This window comes from Chrysochloris asiatica, unplaced genomic scaffold, assembly GCF_000296735.1.
Source record: "Chrysochloris asiatica unplaced genomic scaffold, ChrAsi1.0 scaffold00101, whole genome shotgun sequence".
NCBI lineage: Eukaryota > Metazoa > Chordata > Mammalia > Afrosoricida > Chrysochloridae > Chrysochloris > Chrysochloris asiatica.
In genome coordinates this window covers 7,940,305-7,950,084 of record NW_006408619.1, presented here as the reverse complement: position 1 = coordinate 7,950,084, position 9,780 = coordinate 7,940,305, and positions in this window count along the sequence as shown.

Here is a 9,780-nt window from a genome sequence, read left to right as displayed (position 1 = left end):
TTAACAACAGCAACTGTAACTATGTACAATATTTCTGTGAACCTAATCCTTCTCTAAAAAAAAAAAAACAAACAAAAAGTCTACTAAAATCATAAATATATAAGGGTGACGTTCCCAAGAGGTTGCATGCCTGCCTCAGCCTCCCTTCGATATTTGTTCATTCTCTGCTGAGGATTCTCCTTGGAACAAAGTGAGAAACACTGGGCTGGTGAATGTCTAGGGTCTTGTCACTCCTGACTCATGGGGACCCCAAGCACAAGACTCAAAAGGCTGAAACATGACAACAATCAGTTATGGATATGATCATTATGACCCCTAAGGGTTTTCTTGGCTGATTTTTGCAAGTGGATCGCCAGGTCTTTCTTCCTTGCCCATCTTAGTCTTTAAGTCCCACTGAAACCTGTTCAGCATTCTAGCAACACCCAAGCCTCCACTCACATAAAGGTGGGAGTTACTCATGAAGTGCATTGGCTGGGAATCAAACCTGGGACTAATAAATAGGAAGCAGGAGTCTTGCTGTGGCGCTGAAGGATAAGCAGTCAACCTAAGGTTGGTTTGAACCACAAGGTTTGGGGTTCAAACTCGCCAGCCGTTCCTTGGAAACCCTATGTAGGTTCTCTATGCACTTAACAACATCAACAGCAAGAGTTCTACCACTGCATTCTTTACTTAAAAACTCTCTTATAATATTACTATTATTTTGGGAAATGTGTGTGGTGGGGAGGGATTCAAAATAAGACAACATTATAACAGGAAGATTTACTGTCTTCTTCCTAAAGCCCCAGCATTGGAAACCCAATGGATTTGAAGTAGATGAAAAACAGAGACACACGAAAATGAACAGGCTTCCTTGCCATCCCATAATGTCAGGGAATTTAGGAAGGAAAGTGGGAGTCAAGAAGTGGGATTGATATTTAAAACATCTCTCTTGTAGTTCTAGCCTCAAAGAGTTAATGGATTAAAAGCAAGGCTTCTAATTCAAACTGGCAGAAGAGAATGAATATCCCCAAACCCTAATAATTAAGCTGTTTCTTGTGCCCCCAACCCCCACACCTGCCTTCACCATACACACAAGCACCCACACACATATGTGGTACCCAGTACACTGTGAGTACTCGCCCACCTACCATAGCACTCCCCCGGGCCCACCTGCATAGTCCAGCACCCATAAATCCCCCCATGGGCAGCAGGCTTCCGCCATCCTCAACAAGTTCCCCTGGGGCCACGGGGACTGTCCACTCCTGTCCCTGCCCGCTCCTCCATCTCGCCCTTGTTATCCATACCCTTTTCCAGGCTTTGGGCACACACTTGTTCACCTCGTGTAATATCAAAAATAAATTCTCTCTGGAATCTGTTCAAAGGCTAATGTGTATCCTCTCTTAACTATTGATTTGTTTATTACAGACACTTGGGTAGGACGTTCAATGTGGCTGCTGAGCCAGAGGCTTACCTCCAGAATTCCTGTCCTTCACCAGGAGACAATTGAGACTCCGGTCCTCTCTGGAAATGAGGTCATTTGGGTGCTAAGTGAACTCTGTCCACAGGGCAGGTGGCAGTCTGATTGTCCCCGTTCCCCTAAGAAGTCCACACTAGTCCCGGTTTAGCCCAGTAATCAAAACTGGGTACCGTACCTCCTTTCATTTTCATCCTTATTAAACTGATTGTACAGAGTCAATTCTGACTTACAGAGACCCTATTGCAACCAGAAAAGTCCCCATAAAGGGCCTCTGGTATGCAAGGGGCAGGGCCCTCTCTGTCCCTTGCAGAAGTGGCCAGTTCCTCTGACCTCTCACTAGGGGGCAGTCTAATACAAGAAGCAGTTCTGTGTAGGGTTCAGAGCACCTGGGTTTTAAACTTGGCTCAGCCATATGTCAGCTGGGTGACCTTGGACAGTGATTTAACCTCTCTGATTCTGTTCTCTCATCTTTAAAATAGAACTCTCGTGAGGATTCAGTGAGATCATGCATGTAAAGAGGACATGTTACACATAAAAGTCATCCTGTCATGGTTGTAGCTGTCATCATTGTCCTTGTCATCATCTTACTTATCTCCAGACCCCAAGGGTTCAGGGGCTGGGATCAGCACTGGACTGCGAACCACAAGGTCAGCAGTTCAAATTCATCATCTACACCTCGGAAACCCTATACAGTGTGTCTATGAGTCGGAACCAATTCGAAGGTGCTTAACGATAACACTGCTGTGGCTCAGAGTCCCTGGGTGATGCAGATGGCTGACGCACTTGGCTGCTAAGTGAAAAGTTGGAGGCTTGAGTCTGCTCAGAGGTGCCTCAAAAGAAAGGCCTGGTGATTGTGGTGAGGTGCTGTGGAGTCGGTTCCAACTCAAAGCGACGCTGTACAGAGTTTCTGAGGCGTAAATCTTTACAGGAGCAGAAAGCCTCATCTTTCTCCCATGGAACAGCTGGTAGTTTCAAATTGTCGACCTTGAGGTTAGCAGCCTGATTCGTAACCACTATGCTACCAGAGGCCTAGTGATTTCCTTTTTTTTTTTTTTTAAATCATTCATTTAAAATGCCATAGAACATCATTCCCTGAGTTTTCCTGAGTCAGAATCAATTGGACAACAACTGAATGTTGGTATTAGTGCTGTGGTCTAGGGGGAAGGTCCCCTTTTATAGTATGTGGTGGCAGCCTCTACACCTAAACACAGGAGGGACACTGTCCTACAGCAGTCACAGGAAGGTCAGAGCCTTCAGACTAGTCCTCCTGGGAAGGTCTCAGACCTGTCTAGCTCTGGGCTGAGTGAAGGGAGTGGAGGGCTTGTCACTGTGTGCTGAGAACGTCTTGGGGCACACTGAGCAAGTGCCACACAGACTCCTAGCTTTCTCCCTAAGGAGAGTTCTTAGAAGACGGCATCCAAGTGGAAGATTTGCTGGTCTACCTTTCCAGGGTCACCTGGCTTCCACCTGCATTGAGACGCTATGATGTCTTTCAGGTGGGCTCCCCAGATACCACATAACTCTCCATTCAGACCTGGGGCCCAGTCAGGGCTCACCAGGGCTGCTTTGCATCTTCCCCTACTGCTACCTTCATTCCGGATCCCACCCCTACCCTGGAACTCCCTGGGCTGGGAGCTTGTTCTCTTGGTTCCCAGGCAGTGCAGCTGGTGCTGTGGGCTGGGGAGGGGGTGGAGGATGCAACAGAAAACCTGTGGGAGGGAGCTGTCTCTTAGTTCCAAAGGAGAGTATGGCTTTTCATATCCCCTCCCCCAACATACGCCTTTCCCAGTTTCCCACTCTGGTGTTTCAGCAAATATGACTTTAATTTGTTAGGTTTCCATTTGCTCTCGATACCTATTTGCATGTGCGCACGCACGCCGTTACCAGCAAGCGTCAGTGCCAGAGGAAATTGGAGCAGATCTGGGGATTTCTTGCTTTGTCTTCCACTTCTTTTGGCCAGTACCTCATGTCTTCTTCTCTGAGCCTGAAGCCATCATTAGTGTACCACCTCCTCAGGTTAGGTTTCTAGCTTGCAGGGAGGGTGGGGTTTGTGACTATCCTGAACTATCTTGTAAAGGGTGGGCACCTCCAGGAGGAATGTGGTGGTCGTTGCTGTGTGCTCTTAAGTTGGTCCCAACTCATAGTAACCGTGTGTAAGGTTTCCAAGGGAGCAGAAAACCTCATAATTTTCCTAAAGAGAGGCTGGTGGAGTCGAACTCATGACCTCAAGGTTAGCAGTCCAACGTGTAACCCACTATGCCATTGTTGTAGCTTTTAAGTGCCATCTAGTCGGTTCCGACCCATAGCGACCCTGCTTAGGGTTTCCGAGGAGCGGCTGGTGAGCTTGAACCACTGACCTTGTGTTTCAAACTGACTTTATAGTCCAGTGTATTAACCCACTGTGTGTGAAAAAGAAGAGAAGACAGACTGGTTTATGACAAATGCTGGGTTATTTATGCAAATCGCACTGTTTTAATCCTGAAATTATTTGGCAAGGGAACTTCTCAGGAGTAATAGCCACAAGCCCATTTTCCAGGTGAGGAGGATGAGGATCAACAAAGTGAAGTAACAGTACAGGAGCATCAGATACTAAGTTGCAGTCGGGGTTTGAAGCAGATATACTTGGATCTAATCTCATGCTTTAATCACGTCCTTGAAAGAGAGACTAGCTTAGTGGCTACGAACTGGGCTGCGAACCTCAAGGTCAGCAGTTCAAAACTACCAGCTGTTCCACGGGAGAAAGATGAGGCTTTCTGTTCCCATAAAGATTTACAGCCTCAGAAACCCTGTACAGTGTCGCTATAGTCGGAACCGACTCCACTGCACATCACCACCACCGCCATTATGTATGAGGTGGATGGAGACTGTTGCTTTGGTGGTGGATCAATGTAGGTGAGTTAAACGTGAAACCCGAACGGTGTGTACAAAGGTCGTGATGCTCACCACCTGCTTAAGAGGTAGCTGCACTGTCTCTGTGTGTAATGTTTACTGTCCACAAGGTGCCTTTATGTGTACCCCTTATATTTGGTTCTCTCACACTATCCTGCAGGATCAGAAAAGTGAAGCAGTGTGTTTATGGTGGCATAAACCACTATAATTTTGATGATAAATGAGTGAATTTAGTCGCAGATCTGGGCCTGAAAGCCAACATTCTCTAATTCTGAGGCTGAGGGAGGCTGGGAGCCAGGTTGGGGGGAAGGTATACCACAGGGTTTTGGGTGAGAAGCAGGTGGAGAGTAGGGTAGCTGTGTGTGGGAGGTGGCATTGGAAGAGGCGGCGCTGAGCTGGAGTGGGCTGGATCGGCGAAAGATAGTGGGACAAGGCGAGACGGGTGTCCTAGGAAATGAGAAGGATGAGGCAGGACATCTGGCCCACCAAGAAGGGCTTGGATTCTGCAAGGCACAGACCAGAGTCACGGAAGGGCTGGACTTGGCCATGTTCCTCCTCACGCAGCCCAGGATCAGTGAGGAGAGAATGCCAGTAAGTGCAGGTGGTCTGACCTGACCCTGGAAATTGCCATTCCCAAGCTTCTCCTGACCCTGGAGCTGACAATAGGAGCTACACTTTTTTTGTTGTTGTTGTTGTTATAATTTCTGGAAGCATCTTAGTATTTGCCCTATCAGGGAGAAGTTTGCAGCAGAAGGTATAATTCTGAGGGTGCAGGAAAAGGGGTCAACTCAAAGCACCCCACTTCTGTTCATCCAGATTTCTCTCTTGAACACAAATGGGGTTTCAGGCAGTGAAAAAGGAGCAGTAAATCATCTCACCAAATGTTTGGTGCTCAGTCCTGGTCTGGTACCCAGCCAGTCTCTGGGGATAATGTACTGAACAACGCAAGTCCATGTCCACTTGATGTTTACTGTCCAGGGGCAAGACAGACACTGACCCCCCATTTACAGTGGCGCTGAGAGTATCCATCCATTTAACAAATACTTGTTCAGCCGCTTCTATGTTCTATGTGAAGACTAGTGAATCAGCACATAAAACAAGTAAGCTTCTGGTAGTCAATAACTTACAGTCTAACCAGGGGATCGGAATTGAGAATCTAGATGTAAATCCATCTGCCTATAGATTGCTGATCTTTGACAAAGGTCCGATACCTGTTAATGGGGAAAAGGCAATTTCCTTAACAATCGGTACTGGTAAAACTGGATATGCATTTGCAAAAAAATGTGACAAAATCTGTACCTCACAGCATATAGAAAAACTAACTCAAAGACCTAAATGTAAGTCCTAAAACTGTAAAGATCGTCATAGAAAAAACCGAGGCAGACCTCTTACTGCTATTGTTATGTGCTGTTGAGTTGACTGAAACTCACAGCAACCTTGTATAAAGTTTCTGAGAGGACTTGGTGGGTTTGAATTGCCGACCTTGTGGTTAGCAGTCCAATTCTTATCCTACAGCATGACATCAGGGCCTAATTTATAGCATAACTAGACTATCAAACATAAGAAAAACAATGCACCAACAGCAGAAGATAAAGGAGATGACTTGGACCTTCTAAAAATTAAATACCAATCACACACCAGAAGACGTCTCCAAAAGACTAAAAAGAGAAACTAAACATTGGGGGGAAATACTTGACCATCACATTTCCAACAAGAGGTGAATCTTAAAAATTTATAGAAAATTTCAACTCCTCAACAACAAACAGACAATCCAATGTAAAAGCGGGCAGAGGATATGAACAATTTATCAAAGAAGACATTAGGTGGCCAACAAACATGAAGAAATGCTCAAGATCATCAGGAATTGTTGTCAAGTGCCCTGCAGTGGGTAATGACACACATTAAACTTGTAGAGTGTTTCTGAGGCTTTAAACCTTTGTGGGAGCAGAAAGCTTCATCTTTCTCTTGTATTAGCCATTTGGTTGTTGGTGGTTACGTGTCATGGAGTTGGTTCTGACTCATAGTGACCCTGTACAGGGTTTCCAAGGCTGTAAATCTTTACGGCAGCAGAAAGCCTCATCTTTCTCCCTCAGAACAGCTGGTAGTTTCGAACTGCTAACCGTGAGATTAGCAGCCCGATTCATAACCACTATGCTACAGAGCACTGAGTGAAATAAGTCAATTACATTACAAAAGGACGAATATTATATGTGTCAACTAATGTCAAAAGTCAAGGAAAGACTTATACACAGAAAAAAAAAAATGTCATAGATGGTTACCAGGGATAGGAAGGAAGAGGAAGAGAAAAAAAGATAGAGAGAGTGAAGGAGAGAAGAAAGAAAGAAAAAGAGAAAGAGAGAGTGGAGAAAGTGAAGGAGACAAGAAAGAAAGAAAGAAAGAAAGAAAGAAAGAAAGAAAGAAAGAAAGAAAGAAAGAAAGAAAGAATTTACATTTTAGAATCGGGAACATTTCCTTGGGATCAGAAGGACACCCAGACTTCTCTGCCCTATCCTGCCAGTCTCCCTTCCCTTATCTCTCAAACTGAGGCAATTATTCCTGGGATTAGTGTAACCAGTTAACACACTTGCTGTTGTGGTTTGACGCCACTGGAAGGTACCTCAGAAGAAAGGCCTGGTGATTTCTGCAAAAAAAAATTAAGCATCGAAAACCCTATGGAGTTGCCCTACTACCATTGCTTAACATTCTGAACAAAGATTTTATAGAAGAATCTTGATCAAAAAGGGAAAATTCAGAACAGAATTCCAAATTCTCATAGACTTGAGACTTTCTGGAGTCACAGAGCCTGAATGAACCCCTGAAACTATTGTCTTCTGAAAACTAAACAATAGTTTAGCCTAACTAGAGAAAAATGTCTTCCTGGACCATTATGGTCCTTTAAGAACCATCTGTCTGTGATCAAAACGACAAAAGTAACTTGAAAGATTAAACAGGAAACTTAGGGTACAGTGAGTTTATGTTAATGAGGGAGGAATGGTTAGGAAAAGGAGTTGAGAATGGTCACTCATTGAAGAAAGTACGGGATCATGCTAGTAAAAGAGGCTGAATTGGTGTATGGTTTGATGTGTGCATTCTCAACACTTGTTGTTGTTGTTAAGTGCCGTCGAGTCGGTTCTGACCCATAGCGACCCTGTACAGGGTTTCCGAGGGTGTAAATCTTTACGGGAGTAGAAAGCCTCATCTTTCTCCTGCGGAGCGGCTGGTAGTTTCGAACCGCTGACCTTAAGGTTCACAGCCCAATTCGTAACCACTACGCTACCAGAGCTCCTTAAAGAAGAAAGAAAAGTAAAAAGGAAGGAAGAAAAAATCCTATGGAGCACAATTCTACTTTGACAAACAGGGACGTCAGAATCAGCTAGAAACTGGTTTCTTGGTTTGCTTACTGATCAGTAGACAGGTAAGTGGCTGGGTGGTGTGCGATGAAAGGGGGTGATGTAAGTTACGGTTAGACAGCTCATCTGGGAAGGCACGTGAGGTCTGTATCTGTGATGGATGATGGGTGTGTAGGTGCACACAGGGAGAGCGTAGGTACAATCCTCCCAGCCTCATCCCCACTCCCTGCTAGCGGTGCCGCTGGCGACTCTTCTGACCGCCTGCTGACTCCCAGAAGAGCGAGTCTTGACGTCCTGACACCATTCCTTGGAGAGATAGGCTGATGGAGCGGGAGGCGCCTGTTCCCGAGGGCTCCCCTGACCCGCCAGCAGGGCTCATCTGCTGGCAGGAACCCAGCTGTCTGCCTTAGATCCTGCTTTCTGTAGACCGCCCCCCCACTCCGCATCTTATCGGGCAGGGTCCCCCTTCAGGACCCGAAGAGGTCTTGGGAACGCCCACGTTCCGCTATCCGCGCGGGACCCGGGACAGCGTCGTGTTAAATTCCCAGCCCAGCTCAACTGCTCACAGCCAGCGGTGACTCAGCAGGGGTTACTCCCCTACTAGCGAGGCTAAAGCTGGCTCCAGCGCGGAAGGAGCGGCGGGCGAGCGAGGGAACCAGCCAGAGGTCCCCCACCCCAGCCTGCACACTGCGTTTTCTCCCTCCAGGGCCAGGGACTCGCCAGACCCTCCATGGTGACGCGCAGTTCTCGAGCTAGGAGATCCGGGAATGGAGAAAACACCGATCCCTGAGGCTTCGCCGGACAGCGCTGCATTCTCGAGCGCAAACTTGCCAGGGGGCGCTGCATCGCACGTACGCAGGACCAGCTTCGTCGTAGCAGGGTGTTTGTCTGTTTGTGAATAAGGGCTTCCCGCCCCTGACAATAAAGCCTTCTGGGGATTTCAAAACTGGGCATACTGAAGCTAACACTCACAGAATGCTTACTGTGTGTCGGGCACTGCTCAAAGTGCTTTACTGCACCAGCTCACACCAACACTGTGATTTTGGTACTCTTGACGCTCTATTTTGCAGATGGGACAATCACATAGAGAGTTAAGTGCTTTGCCCAGGTTTACAAACGAGTGGGTGTAAACTCAGTTTTGTTATATGGTATCGTATTTAGTCTTATTACAGCTACGGACTCCTGGTATCCCCAAGGTCAAAGTATCCTGAAGCCTATGTAGCTGGGAGTCATACTTTCAAACCAGAATGCATTCCCATGTCCAAGATGGGGAAGGATCAGAAAGCTGTACTTTTGAAGTGTAGGGGAGGAAGTGAGGCTAATGTGCTCAGAGAAAAGCCCGGAAGAGGGCTGTCTCCACACTAGGGAGTAGCCCTTTCCCTGAGGCTGTAGGTGGCAGCACTAGTGCTAAGGGTGGAAACTTCAGTGAGATTGGTTTCATCCTGTCAAAAGCAAGCTGCCAGAGATCAAGGCGGAAGGCTTTGGGTGTATGAGCAGAGACAGAGAGCCCATTTGAGAATTTCTGCATTGAGATTGCACTGGGCGACTTCAAGTAGGCCTTCTAACCTCAAGGTCAGCAGTTTGAAACTACCAGACATTCTGTGGACGCTTTCTGTTCCCATAAAGATTTACAGCCTTGGAAACCCTGTGCAGGGTCGCTATGAGTTGGAATTGACTCCAGCACATAACCACTACCACCAGTCCAGAGGTTCTCTGAGTCCATCACTCAGGGAAGGTAAAAATGAAGGGTCATTTGGGCAGCAGCATTGGTGGACCTTTGGAGGAGTTCCAGATTCTTTTCACACACCACAGCCAGACAGGACAGGAGACTAGGAATCCTCTTTAAAAGGACATCAGTGAAACGCAAGGAGCTCTACTCCCCTGGCAGGCGCTGTTTCCAAGATCTTGGGACATGAGTCAAGGGTTTAGAGCTAGGACCTCCTGTGGTTGGATTCTTCTGCTTTTTGGGAGCATGTTGGTTCATGACTATGCTGCTTCATGGGAGCTTTCATCCTGTATGTATGGTGAAAGTTCTCTCCTCTATTTTCAATGACACCCTCAGCCTTCTGGATACCAGTTGTTGTT